General features: G+C 38.0%; 1 protein-coding gene across 1 annotated transcript in view; it reads left to right on the top strand.

Moving 5' to 3' along the window:
* EMB2737 (embryo defective 2737) overlaps positions 1-21,263 on the top strand; it is a 191,581-nt gene that overhangs the window by 15,953 nt on the left and 154,365 nt on the right. The gene's annotated exons all lie outside the window — the stretch shown is intronic.

The following is a 21,263-nucleotide window of genomic DNA, read 5'->3' as shown; positions in this document are numbered from 1 at the left end:
AATGAATAAGGAAAGTACATACCTCTCTTACCTAAGCCTTAGTGGCAGCCTGTGATTGCTGACGTGACCCTGCACTATCATATCTAATGATCGTGAGTCAAAGGGTGCAGTAAATGTCTTATTTCTAGTCACTGCTCGGTGTGCAGGGAATATGTGAATCTCTGATCCGTCAAATCTCCTATCCCCTTTCGATGCATTTTGGCTTCCACGCCATACTTCATTGGATGATAACAATCAGTTTCGAGTAGCAAATTAGTAGTAGCAAATATCATTCCAACCCTCCTTTGCATCCCTTAATTCAATGGGTTCCTTCACTCCTAATTCGCTCACTTGTCCCTTCTTTGTCTGTAGCAACATCTAATTTATGTGTGCGATTTATGAAAGGATTGAGTGGGCCAGATGTCTTATAGTACGGAAGACTGACTCTGCATGTAGGCCCAGTTACATTATTGTAATCCATCCTCTCCTGTGAGACTTTCAACCTTGATTATGTACATATTTAATCTTTAACTCCACTCTACCTTGATTTTGACACACTTAACCATTACGTTTAAACATAATTTGAGAGTCAATTGAATTCATAGAGTTGACTGTATAGGATTAGTTAAAGCATGAAAAAATGGTAGAATTAGTAGAACACACACTTCTGACAAAAGAACTGAACCCTTCCCATCCAATTGATGATGATCAAAATAGTATACACAATCTATGTTGCCTTTATATAATCATATATTTTCTCCTTAAAATGTTGACGTTTAATGCCTTTGCTATGTCATTAGATTTCCTTGAATTCTGATTTGTTTATATGCATTTTTTCATGTTGGTTTTCTCGGATTGGTTGCAAATGTATGGGCACTGTCCTAATGTCTGATATGTTATTCAGATCATGAGAAATCCTTTGCATCTCCTGTTAGATCCATACTACTCCACATGTGTATATTCCTGTAGCAATGCCTGAATGAAATTTCATTTAGCAATGCCTCAATCATGTGCTTGTGAATGTGTAGTCATACAGGCGCCTGACTATGTTGCTGGCAAAGCAGAAAATACTATATTCTAATATCATTTCTATCCATGTCAACTGCTGAGGATCTCTGGTCTGCTCACGGCAGAAGTTGTGTTTTATTTTTTGTTTTTTTATATCTGCCATCTCCTTCAAGATTTGGTTCCATTCTAATTTCTGACTCCTCAGTCTGTTCCCTTCAATCAACGTATTACATGTGAAGACATTTGACTGAAGCAATCTTTCAAATCAATTTATATATTTCTTAGATCTCTTAACCTCCTTTACATCTGCAGTTTGGCTTTGATAGCATGTTAAGTAACACGGATTGTTTTCTGCAAATGTACTAACATTGCCAATTTGATTGATGTCTTCCAAATGCAGATTTGAAGACTCCTAAATATGAGAGGAGGAGACATGTCTCATGAAGAGACATGTCTCTATAGTTGATCATCATTAGTTAATAAATAACTAAATGTATAACTCATCTTTAAGCATATATGTAATATTAATATAGTAACCATATATGAAATATATTATTATATTATTATTATATAATAATAATAATATATAATGTATAATATATATTATATTACATATATAATATATATTATACATATAAGATATTTATCTTAAAGATGATTTACCATCAACAAGGTATTTCATGATAAAATTAATCCGATAGAAGCTACAACCTTAACACTTTGATCAAACGAACATTATTTTATTTATCCATAAATATTACAAGGACAGTGCATAATATCCAGCCACAGAAATCTGCCGCTTCAACTCCCATTTGTGTGCATACAATCTGTATTTTGTTCTGCTTACAGAGCTCTGGTATATATACAACCTCAAGCTATAACAACTATGCTCATTAATAGCCAGTTTGTTTGGGTATGCAGCCAGCCAACTAGAAATTAATGATCTACGTGAAACCATAATTCCTTTTCATATATTAAAAAACAAACTTGCTTATGCCTATAGATGAGAAAGGATGGAATTTCGTTTGTCTTTACATAGCTGAGCATAGATTAAAAACATCTCTGTTATAATATAGGTACTGACTAACTGTCGACCCTTCTCTTCATGTGGCTGATGTCCATAAATCTGAAACGACTCAATATAATAGCAAACGAGATAAGAAAATAGGAAGATTTGGGTTTCTACCAAATGACTGCTAAATGTGCCAAGAGTTTCCTTCCATGCAGCTGGCAACATAAGTGTTAAAATATGGCAGCGGCGGTCAGTATGAAAGGATGAAACTGATATCTTTGTATGCATGCATGTATACCAGCTCACCATGTGAACTGATAAACATGCATACATACACAATCATTTACATGATCCAAATTAACTATCCTTTCCATCAGCGATCCAACTGTGCATATTTTTCCAAGGATGAGATCTGCGATTATCTCTTGAAATCGTGCAAATCGATCAAGCATTGTTTAAGCATATATTCATTGCTTTAAATAGATCGATCTTGTCTTGTTATCCAAACAAACACTAATGAGTTTAGTGTTAATATTAGTTAATTGCTAACACTCAATCAGGATTGGGGCTGTTGGAAACTAATCATGTTGAACTGTCTTGCCTCTTTATTCGGATTAGACATGACTGCCCTTTCATAGGGTTATATATGGATGAAAACACTAGAGATAGCACCATCGAAAAGAATAAATAGTACTATCTTTGCCTTTGAATATCAGAGGAAAAGCAAAGTATAATCTTCAGAATTTCCATCTCAAATCTCAACATTAAATAAGTATTGTGATCACTGATAGCTGCATAATAAGACAATCAGATCAGAATTCTGGAAGTTGTAAAAATTGCAGTTTACTACTAAGTTTACCACTACATTTACATGGTATCAAAGCCAAGTTAGGAAGATCAAAGGTAAACTTGAGAAATCAGACTACCTACGTTGATAAAATTCTGTCACACTTCCATCACTCAAAATTACAAATCCAATCAGATATGAGGATTGCCTTGAGGGTACTAACAACTTCATAGCGTGGAAATTAAGAATCATGATGATATTAGATGAGAACAAAGTAGATTCATATGTAAAAGATAAAAGGACAGAACCTGAGGATGAGCCAGAAAAACCCCAATGGATTGAAAATAACAAGAAAGCTATGAAATTGATAATGCTACCTATATTGGCAAATCAGACAACTGCATACCTCATGTTAAAATCTTTAGAGAGCACCCTTCAGATAAATAATACAGGTAGAACCCTTGCACTCAAAACACAGCTGAATCATACAAGTATGAATAAAGAAGAATCTGTGACTGCCTACTTCATGAGAATAATAGAATTAAGGGATCGACTATCAAACATTGGGTATGAGATAGAAAGAAAAGAATTATTTCTAATAGCTCTAAGTGGACTAGCCAACTCATGGGAATCATTCAAAAAAGGCATAAGTGCAAGGTCAAAACTCCCAAAGTTAGACTGCCTAAGGTCTGACTGTCTACAAGAAGAAGCTAGGGAGTTACCAAAAGGAATCAAATGAAAATCCATAAACAAAGACCTTGATGTTCTGCATGCCAAACATCATAATAAAGGGAAAATAAACTTCAAAAGGAAGAAAAAATTTCATGGAAAGGGCAGAGAAAGGAGAGATGCTTCACAAGTCCAATGTTTTAGGTGTGATGAATATGGACATTATGCTGCCAAATGCCTTGACAGACTTAAGAAACAAGCATCCTATGCTAAAGTTAGAAAAACAAATACAAAAGAGGATCTTGAGAAATTCCTATTCTATTTAACACTATCAAATCATTTATCAAATAAAGTCAATACTTGAGTGATTGATAGTGGGTCATCTAGACATATCGCTGGATTCTGAGAACATCTAGATATTATGGTTGAAGAAATTGAGGAAGAGGTAACCATTGGAGATGCCTCCACACATCCTGTAAAAGAATTGGGGACCTGTAACATCAAATTAGATTCAGGCATCATTATTGAACTAGAAGATGTACTATTTGTACTAGGATTTAAAAGAAAACTAGTATCTATATCTGCCTTAGAAGATAATGGATTTAGAGGCACTTTCATGAATGGAAAAGTCTTGGCATGGCCAAAGAATGCTACTTTTAAGAAAGCTAAAACAATAGGTGTAAGACATGGATACCTATACAAACTCAACACTGGGTCAAAACAAGTGGTCATTCGTGAAACCTATGACTCCAAAGAAATTTGGCACAAAAGATTAGGGCATATACATTTTCGAGTCCTAACATCTATGGAAAAATCAACGACAAGACTTCCCAAACTAAACACGATCCATAATGGGACATGTAAGGGGTGTGCTTTAGGGAAGAACACTAAAGGATCCTTCCAAAATAGTTCAAGCAAAACTAAAAATGTATTGGAATTAGTCCACTCAGACTTATGTGGACCTATGTCAACCCTATCTATGGGAGGGTCTCTATTTTATGTAGTTTTTGTGGATGATTTCTCCAGGATGACTTGGATCTACTTCTTGAAATGCAAAGAGTCAGAAGAGATCCTTAAGAAATTCAAATAATTCAAGGCCCTAACAGAAAATTTATCTAGAAAGAAAGTTAAAACCTTGAGAACTGACAATGGGAAATAATTCATTATCTTTAAAGAATTTTGTATTAATGCCAGGATTAAGAGGGAGTTCACTGTACGCTATAATCCTCAACAAAATAGGGTAGTTGAGAGGAAAAACATAACCATTGTGGAAGCTGCAAAGTCAATGGTGTATGACCAAAATCTTGATACTTAATTTTGGGCAGAAGCTTCAAGAACAACTGTCTACATACAAAATGAATGTCCTCACTCACATCTTGATAATAAAACACCAGAAGAGGCCTTTATCGGGATAAAGCCTAATATAAGCCATCTTAGGATGTCTAGGTGTCGTGTATACATACATGTACCTAAAGAGAAAAGGACAAAATTAGAACCTTTTGGGAGAAAAGAGATTTTTGTAGGTTACAGTGAAACTTCTAAAGGCTACAGGATATACCTACTTGATCAAGGCTAAGTAGAACTGAGTAGAGATGTCACCTTTGAGGAAGACATTGCCTTCAAAAGGTCAAAGAGCTCAGATTAGTTAGAAATTCAGGTGTCACCTAAGAATATGGAGGAAGAACCTACTTCTAAGCCTTAAAGGGAGCAACTAGAAGAAATCCCTAATGAAAACCATACTGATCCTGAAATTCAGAGGGAGCAAAATCATAATATTAACAAAAGGAAACAACCACTTTGGGCTAGAAAAGTTGTTGAGGAAGCATAAAACTTTGCTGCACCAAAAGACACTTTTAGAGAGAGTAAGAGGCCTAATATATTATCAAACTATGTGGCACTAATGAACGAGATTATAAATTCAGAACCCATTAGTGTAAGTGAAGCTCTTAAACACCAAGTATGGAAAGATGTCATGATAGAAGAGTATCTATCCATTCTAAAAAATTACGTGTGGGATATAGTACCTAGACTTGAAGGGAAATCCATTGTCTCCTCTAAATGGCTCTTCAAAATTAAACATGTTGCAAATGACGGTATAGAGAAACGTAAGGCATGTTTTGTTGCAAGAGGTCTCTCATAGAATGAGGAAATTGATTACGGGAGACATTTGCCTTTGTTGCCAAATATACGTTTGTTAGAGCAGTTATAGCTATTGCTGTAGCTAAGGGTTGGAAGATACACCGGATGGATGTAAAGACAACATTCTCGAACGGGACTATTGAAGAGGAAGTCTATTTAGAACAATCTGACGGTTTTGTGATTCATGATACAACTTCCCATGTATGCAAATTGAAGAAAGCCCTGGATGGACTCAAACATGCTCCTAAAGCTCAGTATGAAAGAATTGACAACTACCTTGTGGGACTAGGTTTCTCTAAGAATGATGCAAATCCAAATCTCTACTTTAAAATTATTAAATATGACATGCTAATATTAATTCTATATGTTGATGGCATATGGATTACAAGAGAAGGTCACCTCATTGCTCAATGCAAGAAGGATTTGGCTTTAGAATTTGATATGAAGGATTTGGGTATCCTACACTACTTGCTAGGATTGGAAGTCTGACAGAAACCTGATGGTATCCTTCTAAATCAATGTAAATATACCGTTGATATTCTAAAAAGACTTGGAATGCTAAACTGTAGGCCTATGTCCACACCCATGGAAACAATCTTACACAAGTTGAAAGAAGCAACAATTGAATCTAGATTTGCAAATGCTACCCTCTATAGACAAATTATCAGATCCTTGATGTACTTGGTTAACACACGACCTAATATTTTCTATGCAGTGAATGCCTTGAGTTAGTTTATGTGTGAACCACGTGAAATACACCTTGTTGCTACTAAACACATATTGAGGCACCTACAGGGTACGATTGGATATGGGCTAAATATAAGAATGTTGATCTAGACGTACATGGATAATCAGATTCAGATTGTTCCAGAAGTGTGACTGATTGAAAGAGCATCTCTTGGTTAAGAAGGAAACAATCTTTCGTAGCACAAAGTTCTACAGAAGCAAAATAATTCGTAGCTGTCATGGGAGCTAGAGAAGCGATATGGCTTAAAAAATTCATTTTGGGATTATTTGGAAAATTCTTGAAACCTACCACTATCCATTGTGGCAATCAAAGTTGCATCAAGCTCTTAGTGAATCCTGTTTTCCATGATCCCTTATCACTATGTGAGGGATATGGTTGAAGGGAAAGCAATTCAGCTGGAATATATTTGTACAAGTGATCGAACAACAAATATCCTTGCTAAGCCTCTCTTCAAAGTTAAAGTGGAGCACTTCAAAAAGAAACTTGGTATTGTTGAAATGTAATTCATTGAGACTAAATCTCAAAATTTGTTCTATTTGTACTAATATATATTTTAAAGATGTTTCTTGTGTAAACTCTTTTGTCATATGTGTGACTGTATGGCTTTATGGTCCTCCACTATGTATACTTTTGATAATGTACACTTGTATTCAACATTATAAGGTGATGGCTTTACAATTTCTACTATCATGAAAACTTGATATTCATGGAATACCTTGATATTCAGTATCTCCTAGACTAATTGATTGATATCATGTTGACTTCATATCTATTGTAGATCAATTTGGTCTTAATGAGATAATCATGGTGGACATTATGTGATGTAATGTTTGTGGACATGTCATGACATGTTATGATAGACATCATACGATGTGGTGTCAGTGGACATACCATAATTGGGATATACAAAAATCCTGCTGACTTGATAGTGTATACTCTTGATATCACGTGCTAGGTGATCATACCATGTTGTCTTCCCTAGCAAAGAGTGAGTGTTAAAATATGGTAGCGTCGGTCAGTATGAAAGGATGAAATTGATATTTGTGTATACATGCATGTATGCTAGTTCACCATGTGAAGTGATATACATACATACACAATCATATATATGATCCAACTTAACTATCCTTTCCATCACTGATTTGATGGTGCATATTTTAACAAGTATGAAATCTGCGATTATCTCTTGAAATCATGCAAATTGATCGAGTGTTGTTCAAGCGTATATTCATTGTTTTATATAGATCAATCTTGTCTTGTTATCCAAACAAACACTAATGAGTTTAGTGTTAATATTAGTTAACTGCTAACACCCAATTAGGATTGGGGGTCTTGGAAACTAACCATGTTGAAATGTCATGCCTCCTTATTTTGATTAGACATGACCACCCTTTCATAGGGTTATATATATGGATGAGAACACAAGAGATAACACCATTGAAAATAATAAATGTCACTATCTTTTTTTTTGATATTGCTATCAGGATTTAATTGTGTAGTTTTGAGTCAAACTCATCGACCCATGTTTCATGAGTATTGATTCACACATGATTCCATCTCTCATGAGAATAAATGGAACACTTAGCACCAAGGTCACTTGGAGACTTGGAGGTCTTTGGTATTAGTACTACTATGGCATTTTTTCAAAAATAGGAGACATGGGTACTTGTAGACGACAATTTTTTTTAATAGTTTAAAGAGCCTAATACTAAATACAAAATAGTAATATTTTAAAACTAAAAGACTAAAGTAAATAATAATAGTAATGTCACATTAATATAGAGTCAAATATTTCAAAACTAACATATTCGCATTACTATATCTCAAAGTCATACTTGTTTTCCAAATATTGCATATGATCATCATCATATCATATTGATAATCGCTGTGATTATCATTACATATTCAAATTTTAAATTAAAAAAAGTATAGTTTGATGCTAAATTGCCGTTATGAAAACAAAAATGAACAAACTTAGTACAGTAAACAAAAACCAGAAATCTATCTAGTAGTATTATGTTTTTGTACTATCATCTACTCCACAAGGTTGTGATCATCCATCTCAAGATCTTCAGCTATCGCGCTCTCCAAAAAATCATTTATATTGTCATTGGTCTTAATTTTTGCATTAATTTTTTTAAAAATGAGGGCTAAAATACATAAAATAATTTAATATTATATTTTACGTTTATTTTTATCAGGAGACTTCGAGGAGACCTCAATTTTTGGATTAGGAGACTTCAAGAGACTTCATCATGGAGTCTCCCTCCAACCTTTTTTGAGGTCTCCAGAGATGCGAAAAGTCTTCGAGATGTGTCTCCATCTTCGAGATGTGTCTTTTAGCGGGGAGATAGGTCTCCTCATAACTATGCTTAGCACTCATTGGATCTAGGTGATGCTCACAGAGGTGAAGCATCGGGACTTCCCGTGAGGTCATCCATCCCAGTACTACTCTAGCTTGAGCGTGCTTAACTACCGAGTTTCCTCCATGGTTAAACCCACTTTGCTTGCAACCCCATTTGCAAAACCTTCACCAAGTGTTGTGCCTTATGAACCATTCATTAGAAAGCCCCGTAAGCTCATCCGCTCATCAAATTCATTGAACCATATTTCATCAGTGGTCAGATGAACTCATTTCTTTTGAACATGAATGGTCTATTTAGCACTCATTGTATCTTTAGGTGATGCTTAATAGGATAAGCATTGGGACCTCTTGGGAGGTAACTCATCTAACTAATAGATTGATTGAAGAATGCTTGATCATGTCTTGAGATCAAGTCCCCATATCTTTCTACCCTATTTGAAAACCCTTCTACAAGCATTGTTACTCATCAAACATTCATCATAGAGCCCCTTTTTCATCCACACCTTATCTCATCCACTTACAAGTATCAAGTATTTCTTGCAATGTATTGAATTATTTATTGAGGTTTAACTATGTAGATTTTGAACTCATTGAGCCATTGTCTTTCTAGGAGAATTTTGGCACCATTATTGGCCACTCTCATTCTTTCTTCACAAGATAAATCATATTCATATATGATTATCTTAGTGCGTATCTTTGAGCAGTAATCTTGAGCACATCTTGTAGATGTGCATTTTGAGCACACAACTTTGAGTAAAGAGGGAAATATGCCTTAGAAGAGTTAATGGACCTGGTTTGAATGTAATCCTCTAGTTACTATAATGGAGGCATGACTATTTTTAATGCTAGTTCTATATGTTTGTATATGCTTAATTTCTAGATCATAGTTATTTGTATTGTTCTTGTGTTTATTGAATGAGTATCTTAAAAACGGTAATGATCTATTCTCATGCTTTGCATGAGATATGATTGTGAAGTTAACATGTAGAATTTACAAGGGATTAACCTTAATAAATGTAGTAATCTTAATAGTAAGCGGAATGGTTGGTTAAGAGAACTTGTTGGGATAAACTACTTTTTGACTTTTTGTTATTCCCATTACGGTCAATATTTCCTTTTGAGTTGTTCCCAAGTCTCCTTCTGCGACTATATGTTGAAAAGAAGAAATCAGGAAGGCTTGTTGCCTTTCTTTGTTGTTTTGCATTCATTTAGAATGTTAAGGAGATGTCTAAAATCAATCAATAAATTCTAATAATACTTGAAAATCTTCATATAGAACTTGGACAGGGATGTGAAATACCCTAACACAGCTGCAAAATTATTTTCAAAACCCAACTTTGTCTATGTTCATGTTACTAGCCCCTCTATAGAGTTTCTTTCTTAAATTATTACATCTGGTCAATTAATCTCATTTTTGTAATGGGTAATATTTAATGAAAAAATTACCGACTGGAGACCATATTTACAAGAAATTAGTTTTGATAAAAGCCAATTGTCAAATATATTGCTTCAAGTTTTCCTTGGTTGTTAAGCTAATCTATCACTTATACATGTTTAATCAAGAGCTATGAAGAAAACCATCTAGGGAATTTGTGCTTATAGGAAACGGCTAACCTCTTTTTCAGTATTCATGGCAATAAAATGTTAAAGCTGAATTATTGAAGTAAGAGAGAGAGATTCTTTAAACAACTGAGTTAACTTCCAATCAGCAACTGAGCAGAAAAAGAGGGAAAAAGAGAAAGGGCAGGTTGGCTTTAGACCAAGGCACTCTACCATTGATCATTGATCATCCTTAGTATTTAATTAAAAAAAGGTGAGTAAGTTTTTGTATTTTTGTTCTGTAGATTTTAAGCTAGTCTTTGATAAGGTGCCTAGAGACAAATGGTGGTACACAATGGAGGAACTGGGTATTCCAGATGACTTCAGAATGACCGAGGGGATGTTTGAATGTTTTGGGAACAATGTTGGTGGTAAACAGGGATGTCCATTTGATCTATACATAAACAAGCTGGATGAATGGTTAACATAATAGATGGGGAAGTTGGCAGAGTGGTATCTAGTTGGTAGGTTTTGTGGTGAAGCTATTCTTATATGTTGATGATGGTATCCTAATTTCAAAAACAGACCATGGATTGAGAGAATATCTCAAGGCCTTGGAACTCCTTCATTGAGAGGTTGGGGTGCAAGTGAACCTTACCAAGACCAAAGCCATGTCTTTGCATAAATAGGGAAAGACAGACAAGATACTGTCTTTTTTAAGATAGCCCATTGCAAATAGTGAAAGAATACAAATATCTTGGGATTGATGTTCACTGCAAGCTTAGTTGGAAGACTTGCAGACAAAAAAGGATATAGGGAGGATGGAAACCTTCTTAGTCCAAAACAAATGCATGAAAGTTGACCTTTTGGGATTGATTTTCACTGCAAGCTTAGTTGGAAGACTTGCAGAGAAAAAAGGATATAGGGAGGATGGAAACCTTAATGGTCCAAAACAAATGCATGAAAGCTGACCTTTTGGGATTGATTTTCACTGCAAGCTTAGTTGGAAGACTTGCAGAGAAAAAAGGATATAGGGAGGATGGAAACCTTAATGGTCCAAAACAAATGCATGAAAGCTGAACTTTTGGGATTGATTTTCACTGCAAGCTTAGTTGGAAGACTTGCAGAGAAAAAAGGATATAGGGAGGATGGAAATCTTCTTAGTCTTAAAAAAATGCATGAAAGCTGAACTTTTGGGATTGATTTTCACTGCAAGCTTAGTTGGAAGACTTGCAGAGCAAAAAGGATATAGGGAGGATGGAAACCTTCTTAGTCCTAAAAAAATGCATGAAAGCTGAACTTTTGTGATTGATTTTCACTGCAAGCTTAGTTGGAAGACTTGCAGAGCAAAAAGGATATAGGGAGAATGGAAACCTTCTTAGTCCTAAAAAAATGCATGAAAGCTGAACTTTTAGCTTGAAAAACCAAGAAAATACTTTTCATTTTTGCTGGTGATAACAGTTGTTGTCTATGGCTGTGAATTAGCATGTGAAATTGCAGATGGAGAACAATTCAAAATTAAAAAAGAATCTAATCAAGCAGTCTCAAAGTTGAAGCCACGGTCTTGTATGAGACTCTTTTGGCTTACATTGGAACTTCCCTACAGGCAATAATGCTAGCCCAATTTCTAAACTATCTAAAGAGGGTTGACAACTTGGATAACTGACATGGCTCAAAATAGTTGTGGAGGAGGAATTAAGTTGTAGGAAGAAAATGTGATTGAAGTAGAACAACAAATGGTTGAACAAGTGAAACATCAATTTGTGTGAGTGCTCCAAAACTTTATGCCCTAAGGACAATAAGGAAGCAAAAAACATGTGGCAAAAAAATTAGGATTGCCATGTGGATAAAGTTGATTGAGAGGAAGAAAGATTACTACATGAAAGAGTTAACCCAACTTGGGAACATGGTGAAAAACATGTTTAGTGGCAGCTATGAAGACAAAAGCAAGGTTGTTAATTGAACTATTGAGGACTAGATTGCATTATCTTAGGTGTGAGACCGGGAGATGGACTATACCTAAGGAAGTTTGGGAAGAGAGAACTTGCATATTCTATAGTAAGGTGGTGGTGGAGATGAAATGAGTGTTCAGCCCGTGGTGAACAAGAAAGAAAACAAATACTCAATGCAAATTACTATTCATTATCAAAATGTTTCCATACATAGCAATGGTATCCATACAATGACAATGACTATGATCATGATGCCAAATACAAAGGTGTTCGCAACATTTATAATGTATGAAACAGTGCAATGAAATGACACAACTGTTGCCGCACTGGTAACTGTTCTAACTACCCTTTTTCCGGACAACATCATCCCCCCCAAAAAAGAAAAGTCGTCTCTTGGCGACTTCAGAAACTAACAAAATAGGAGACAACAACATACAACATAGAAATAATATAGACTAGGGAGGAGGTTGTGTCCTTGAAGAGCTCTACTGTCGACGCAACTCGTACACTTGATCCGTCCGGATGCGTAAATCCTTCTGAGTCCGCGTACTGACCTCCATTGCTTCCTTCAGAAGAAGGGCTGTGTCCATAGCTTGGGCCTTAGCTGTCTGCAATTCCTGCTCGGCCGTTTGTAGTCTTTGTTCGGCCATCTCTTTGTCTTGCAAAAGTGTTGTGTGCTTGGCTGCCCACACTGTTTGCTGGCTAACTAAGTTAGCCGCTAGCTTCTCTCTAGTCTCCCTCTCAACCGTCACAGATCTCTCAATTGCGATCTTTTCTAATGCCTTGTCCGCCTCTGCTCGCCTTTGAGCATAATAGACGCCTTTATACAACCCCACTATCTCGTGTGCCAGTTTCTTCATCAGAGTATTGCACAGTCCCAGCTTAGGCTCTGTAACCCAATCAACCAAGATCTCTGGTGTCTCAATTGGAAGCCATCCCTTGTCCTCGAAGCAGGAACGAAACCGCTTAGGACAAACCTACCAAATATAAGCTCGGATCAAATGCAACTCTCTCCTATGAGTCAAAGCCTGTAGTGCAACGATGTGTCCTTTCTTCAACGCAACCCGCATAGCTCTGAGGTAGTCCTGCATCTATCGTCATCTGACCCATAATCCTCCTTTGCCACATCGTCCATTCCCCATCACTATCCATCTCTGCCTTGCCTGCGGTAGCCACACCCACATTCGGTGCGGCTTCCTCCTCTCTGGGCGCATCCTCGGTCTGTGGAACTCCCACCCCTTGTGGCTCCGATACGGTAGTTGGTCTTGGGGATACCCCTCCATGCCTCGGGGACTGAATGGAAGGACCGACCTCTGCAGGAATGAGTTGGAACTGCTGTCGCAGGAATGCACTTGCTCTGTCCATCACCTCCATCTTCTCGGGTTGTGCTGCCTGTACGATTGCATGCTCTCATCAGGCAGCGTTGGCTGTACTGGTGAAACTGGCTGTACTAGCAAAATTGGCTGGGCGTTGGCCAACAAAGAGGACGAGATGGTGACCACAACATTAGAGCCAATCACATCTAATCTACTTTATCAAGAGTGTGTAGGCTATGAGGATATTCATATCTAATAAGAAAACATCTTGAAAATTTACAGGCTTCATGAGCTATTCGAGAAGCAAAGGTCAGCAATATGGCTAGCTTCTTGGTCAAGATCCATAGTAGGAGATTAGTGTTGAAGAGGTTTGTAATGGCCCTTGCCAATAGGCCACTAATAATCACTAAATACTGAACTGTGAAATTTCGTCAAACACTTGACATGCAAACTAAATACACTGTTGAAAGTAAAATGCTGAATAAAGGAAATTGTTGTGCAACAAATCTACTCAAATAGTTGATGTAAAATAGTGCCAATATATTCATTCAATGATAACCAAATGCTTTTATATATGATATGCGATTTTCAATTCAAGGCATTACAAGATGGCACATTACAAACAAACCCTTACTGGCTACATGTAATTGAGAATTTCTTGCAACTGCAAACTGAAATGAAAGAACCTGGATTGAGCATATGCTGGAGACTAAATGTTGAAGACGAAATGATGAAAATGCAACTCTAACCTGCCCTCAGACTTGCTGATCGTATAGCCTGCAGGTACAACCGTACATGTACGGACTGGTATGACACCTGGCAAAAATAAATGCTGGGCTGAAAGATGCCGAAAATGGTATGGAAATAATCGCCAGGCTCCAAGGAAAATTCTCCCAGAAAATAAAAATCAAACTCCCAGCCAATAGTGAGATATGAGCAAAAATGTATGTCCAGGCTGAAAATCAAACCTTGCTGGAAATGTCTAAATACCAAATAAGCCCAACTTGAAGTAGCTGAATACCACTTCCAAAGTGCAACCCTTCAAAGGATATTTTACCTCCTTAGTTATGCAAATCTTTAGGAGACTTCGTTCCTAATGATCAAATGACAATCTGCAAACCAAGATGGCGCCACAAATGCTCAAAGAGAAAAGTAGTGTAAACTCAAATCATGGGATGTCCAAATGAGGGGCCAAGCACTCTATTTATTCACTTTTCTAAGAAGCTACTAAGAACTTCTAGAAGTATCCATAAAATATTCTTATGAAATTCCTTTATAATGCACTTTTATATAAAAAGTAACTTTATAAAATAAAAAGTGCAACTCAACTCAAAATTATAATATTTTGGCCCCGCATAACACATAAAATAAAAACATGATAAACCCCATCTTTCCAAGAGCAAAATAGACCATCCAATCCCCAAATAATCATCAGAATGGCTCTCTCACCAAAATCATCTACCTACGAGAGTGCATGATAGGCAAATTCACTGAAAAATAACATGTCATTATAAAGGGGAGATGACAGTCCGCCCCTCTTGAAATTGCTTGCCCTCAAGCAATCTCAAAGTTGGATGCTGCAAAATATCTTCTCCCTCCCATGTGGCATCCTCAGGTAAATCTCTCCACTTCACCAAGTATTCTCTGATAGTCCTCATGCAGAGCTGTCTCTCATTGCTGTCAATGATGCACTCAGGAACAAGAACCAATTTCCCTTCATCATCCAATGGAGGAAGAACTGCTGAAGGCACAACAAGCTGACCGAATGTCTTCTTGAGCCGTGACACATGGAAAACATTGTGCACCCTGTTGTCTGTTGGAAGCTCAAGCTCATAAGCCATCTCACCTATCTGCTTGATAATCCTGAATGGGTCATAGTATCTTTGACCCCCTCTTCTTGAGGGTAGACTTTCGATAAGGCTGCAGCATGAGGTAAACCATGTCACCAACCTCAAAACTCCTCTCTATCCTCTTCTGGCGTGCATACTGCTTATGCTGATTCTGTGCTTTGGCAATATTATCTCTGAGAGCATCAACAATGTCCTTGCTCTCCTAAAGAAAATCCCCAACATGAGTAACTCTAACATCACTCATAAGCAAATCAACAAAGCTCGGTGCATTATAGCCATATAGTGCTCTGAAAGGAGTCATCCGAATAGACATGTGATAGGTCGTATTATAGCAATACTCGCATAAATAAATCCATCTAACCTAGGCTTTCTGCTGGTCAGCCACATAGTTCCTCAAATATCCCTCCACCCACTTATTTACTATCTCTGTCTGCCCATCAGTTTGCGGGTGGTAACTGGTGCTAGGTGTGAGCTCAGTGCGACATAAACGGAACACCTCCTGCCAAAAATGACTCAGGAACCTGCTGTCCCTATCACTCACTATGCTCTGAGGTATCCCATGTAGTCTGAAAATCTCCCTGAAAAAGACTTCAGCCACTTGCATTGCCGTGTAAGTAGCAGTGATGGGAAAGACGTGTGCATACTTTGTCAACTTGTCTACCACCACATAGATTCAATCTCGCCCTTGGGCCTTAGGCAAGCCCATAATGAAATCCATGGACAAACAAGGCACTCTCTAACATACTGCAACACATCTGCCTTGAGCCCCTTCCATGTAAACTGCTCGCGTACCTGCCTGTACGTTTTGAAGTATCTAGGATGTCCAGTTGTAGGTGAGTCATGAAGTGCTCTCATAACAATACGCTTCACCTTCGATCCTGGGACTAAGAATACCCTGTTCTTATAGGTAATCAAATCATCTACAAGTGTATACCTGGTATCAACTACTGTCCCATCAACAATCCCAGATGCCCATGAATCTTTAGCATACAGAACAATGATCAAGTGCCTCCAATCTTCTGATATCTGAATCATAGCACTGAGATGTGATCTACGTGATAATGGATCTGCTACCACATTCTGAGTCCTTTTCACACAGATGTCAAAATCATAAGCTTGTAGTTTACTAACCCACCTTTGCTGCCTGTCATTGAGATCTCTTTGTCCAAGGAAATGTCTCAAACTTTTGTGGTTAGTTTTAATGCAAAATTTACCACCCACTAGATACTGCCTGAATTTAGCCAATGCATGCATAATAGCCAACATCACCTTGTCATAGATACTAAATGATCTTTCTGGCCCACGAAGCTTCCTGCTCTCAAATGCATTGGGGTGCTTGTCATGCATCAGAACAACACCAATACCCTCTCCAGATGCATCACACTAAAGCTCAAATGGCTTCGAAAAGTCGGGTAATGCTAACACAGGGCATGTAGTCATGATCTCTTTGAATCTCTCAAAGCAAGCTTGTGCCTCAGGTGTCCAAACGAAGGCTCCCTTTTTTAGCAAATCTGTCATAGGAGTTGCATGGCATGAATACCCATTGACAAATCTACGGTAGAACCCACACAACCAAAGAAACCCTCTCAATTGTGTCAGGTTCTCTGGAGTAGGCCAATCCACAATAGCACGGATCTTATCAAGGTCCATCCTTACTCCCTCTGCACTAATGATGTGACCCAAATACAATAGCTCTGTCATGCCCAAATCACATTTGGACTCCTTGGCATACAAGGACTCCATCTGCAGGATCCCCAAAATTGTTTCCAAATGCTCCATGTGCTCCTACCAAGTCCAACTGTAAATCAGAATATCGTCAAAGAAGACTAACACATACTTCCTCAACTGGTGATAGAAGACCTTGTTCATGGTGGACTGAAAAGTAGTTGGCGCATTGGTCAGCCCAAATGGCATGACCACAAACTCAAAGTGCCTGCAATGACATCTGAAGGCAGTCTTCTCAATATCCTGCTCTCTAACTCTGATTTTATGGTAGCCGGATCTCAAATCAATCTTCGTGAAGTAACATGCACCATGAAGCTCATCAATCAACTCATCAATCCCTAGAATGGGGTACTTGTTCTTGATTGTCCTTTTATTCAGCACCCTGTAATTAATGCACATCCTCAATGTACCATCCTTTTTCTTCACCAACACAACTGAAGAAGCAAAAGGAGACTTGCTAGGCCTGATGTGTCCCATCGCAAGAAGCTCCTTGATGGTTTTCTCGATCTCATCCTTGAGCCTCTTAGGATGCTTGTATGGTGTAATCATCATAGGTTTAGCACCCTCCTCCAACTCAATGATGTGCTCAATACCTATATCTGGTGGTCTGCCTGGTGGAATGTTACTGAAGATTCTATCATACTTCACTCTCAACCTTTGTATGTCTGGGTGATATGCTGTCTTATGCTGTCACTCCTGTGTAGGCATGAGAGTACATACGGCTGCCCACTCAATGTCATCATGTTTGGTTAACCTCTCCAGCTGTTTGAAGGAAATAGTCCTGATGTCTCCATTCCTGATGGCTCTCAAAATGTGTTGCTTCCCATCCACTTCAAACTTAATCTCCATGTCCTTCAATCTAAAGGTGACCTCTCCCAATGAGCGCAACCACTCCATCCCAAGAACAATATCCAGAACACCTATGTTGACAACACGGTAGTCCGCCTTGAACTCATAATTGTTCAGGCGTAAGGGCAAATTTCTAACCATCCTATTACACTTAAGAGTGTAACCATCAACAACCTGTACTCGTAGTCCCTCAAACTCCTCAGTCATAATTCCACGACTTTCAACAAAACGTGCATCAATGAAATTGTGCGTAGCACCTGTATCAACCAAAGTAATAACTCTCTTCCCTATTAGAACACCACGCAGTCTAAAAGATCCTTCCTGTTGAATGCTAGACAAGTGTGCCTTGTGTAAGTGCAATTTGGGCTCCTCTTTAGTCTCCTGAGCTTTTGCTTCTGCCTCGGGCTCTGCATCACTATGATCAACCTCATGTTTAGAATTATCAGAATCTAAACCATCGTAGTAAGCCCACATAACCCTGTTGGCCTTCCCCTTAGGCCTCATAAGACAATCATGATCTCTGTTGTAGGGACCCTTGCAGTAAAACCATAGCTTCTTCCTACGCAAGTCATTTAGTGTCTCCATATCCAAAGGTGCATTAGACTTACCCTTGGTGTTACCTTTTTTGCCCTTGTTTTTATCAAACTTCTTATTTTCCTTGAATGAAGAAGTGCCCCTGGAGGTGAACCTGCTGGAGGGTGTTGTGAGCTCCATGCTCTGTGCCTTCCTCATAGCCTCCTGCAATGAAGGGGGATCGAATGCCTTGATCCACCCCTTTAGAGGTTCAAACAACCCCTCTGTGAATAGTATAACCAACCTCCTCTCGGACACATCCTGCACCATCACTGATAATCTCTGAAACTCACTGATGTAGACCTCCAAATTGTCTCTCTGTCTTAGTTGTGCAAGATCACGGAAGAAGACCTCCAGGTCTTTCTTATCAAAGCGCTCTACCAATCTATCCACAAAATCTTGATAGGATGTCACTTGATTACGTTGCAATGTAAACATACCATGTGACCACCAATCATGTGCTACACCCTCTAAATGCAAAGTGGCATACTTGATAGCATCTGTCTCTTACATAGGCCTCAATGCTAGGAATGTATCTAACTTATGGATCCAGGCTTGTGTTGTCATCTGTCCACTGCGGTCGAAAGATGGTAAGGTGAGCTTGCTAGCAGCTCGCTGCAACTCACTGTCCTGACCTCCTCTAGGCCTCCAGTTCTGCATGCTACTCCTCGTGTGCTCTCTTCTCTAACTCAGGTAGCGATCAAAATTCAGCAACTCACGAACATGTGGAGGTAGTGCCTGCCATTCTGTATCTGCAGCTCGAAGATCATCCTGAAAGTCCTCTGGCATATCATCCTCTACTGCCTCCTGGGTCGCCTCTCTAAGGAATGTAGGATGTGTAGGCCTGTTTGGAGTCCATGACCTGTGCCTAGGAACACCCTGTGAACCTGCTACACTCCTGTTATCTTGCTGTGGTGTCCCCCTACCCTGTTCCTGATTCCACAGCTGAACAACCCTTTCCATCATAGTAGTCAATGCACGTATAGACTAAACTCTCCTGTTGTCCAGTATGCATAGCTCGGAAGAAGTTTCTAGCCTCATCCTCATCAGTCCTGGGGACTCTAGGTGGACTCTGTGACTGTCTTTCACCCATAGTAAGTATATCTCTGAATTCTTGCTCACCTTTAGGTGTTGCTCTCCTGCGTGTATAATACTTGTGATACCCAAAAACTGAAGAATGCATAAAGAGTCTTTACCCAATAGGATGGCAAGAACACCGCTTTGATATCACTGTAATGGCCCTTGCCAATAGGCCACTAATAACCACTAATACTGAACTGTGAAATTTCGTCAAACACTTGACATGCAAACTAAATACACTGCTGAAAGTAAAATGTTGAATAAAGGAAATTGTTGTGCAACAAATCTAGTCAAATAGCTGATGTAAAATAGTGCCAATATATTCATTCAATGATAACCAAATGCTTCTACATATGATATGCGATTTTCAGTTCAAGGCATTACAACATGGCACATTACAAACAAACCCTTACTGGCTGAATGTAACTGAGAATTTTTTGCAACTACAAACTGAAATGAAAGGACCTAGATTGAGCAAATGCTAGAGACTGAATGTTGAAGATGAAATGATGAAAATGCAACTCCAACCTACCCTTAGACTTGCTGACCGTACGACCTGCAGGTACAACCATACATGTACGAACTGGTACGACACTTGGCAAAAATAAATGCTGGGCTGAAAGGTGCCGAAAATGGTATGGAAATAATCGCCAGGCTCCAAGGAAAATTCTCCCAAAAAATAAAATTCAAACTCCCAGCCAATAGTGAGATATGAGCAAAAATGTATGTCTAGGCTGAAAATCGAACCCTGCTGGAAATGTCTAAATACCAAATAAGCCCAATTTGAAGTAGCTGAATACCACTTCCAAAGTGCAACCCTTCAAAGGATATTTCACCTCCCTAGTTATGCAAATCTTTAGGAGATTTCGTTCCTAATGATCAAATGACAATCTGCAGACCAAGATGGCGCCACAAATGCTTAAAGAGAAAAGTAGTGTAAACTCAAATCATGGGATGTCCAAATGAGGGGCCAAGCACTCTATTTATTCACTTTTCTAAGAAGCTACTAAGAAGTTCTAGAAGTATCCATAAAATATTCTTATGAAATTCCTTTATAATGCACTTTTATATAAAAAGTAACTTTATAAAATAAAAAGTGCAACTCAACTCAAAATTATAATATTTTGGCCCCGCATAACACATAAAATAAAAATATGATAAACCCCATCTCTCCAAGAGCAAAATAGACCATCCAATCCCCAAATAATCATCAGAACAACTCTCTCACCAAAATCACCTGCCTACGAGAGTGCATGATAGGCAAATTCACTGAAAAATAACATGTCATTAAAAAGGGGATATGACAAGGTTACGCTGAAAAGACTGTTCTGCCCTTGTGCATAAGTTAAGTAGTCACTTATAAAGTTATGATAGTGCAAGTCCTGTTTGAATGAAGATTTATATGGGTCCTCGACTACATCATTTTTTACAATTAATTTTTGAATTGTAATGCTTAAAACTTCTTTATTGTTCTAGAAATAATTTAGAGTATACAGAAGTGGACCTACGGTACAAGTGTATCAAATGACATTATTTTTACAAAACTTTGAACTCTTCTTTTTCTATTGTGTTGTTTCGGGCTGATAAAAAATATAAAATTATTCTTCCTCTTTGGAGATGTAATAAACAAGTTGTTTTCTTAGTACATTGACAATGCTTGTCTTTTAGGATA

This window comes from Cupressus sempervirens, chromosome 6 (genome assembly GCF_028749045.1).
Source record: "Cupressus sempervirens isolate cs-2001-9-10 chromosome 6, ASM2874904v1, whole genome shotgun sequence".
Lineage (NCBI taxonomy): Eukaryota > Viridiplantae > Streptophyta > Pinopsida > Cupressales > Cupressaceae > Cupressus > Cupressus sempervirens.
The sequence above is the reverse complement of the archived record's forward strand: the minus strand, read 5'-3'. Positions and strand labels throughout refer to the sequence as shown.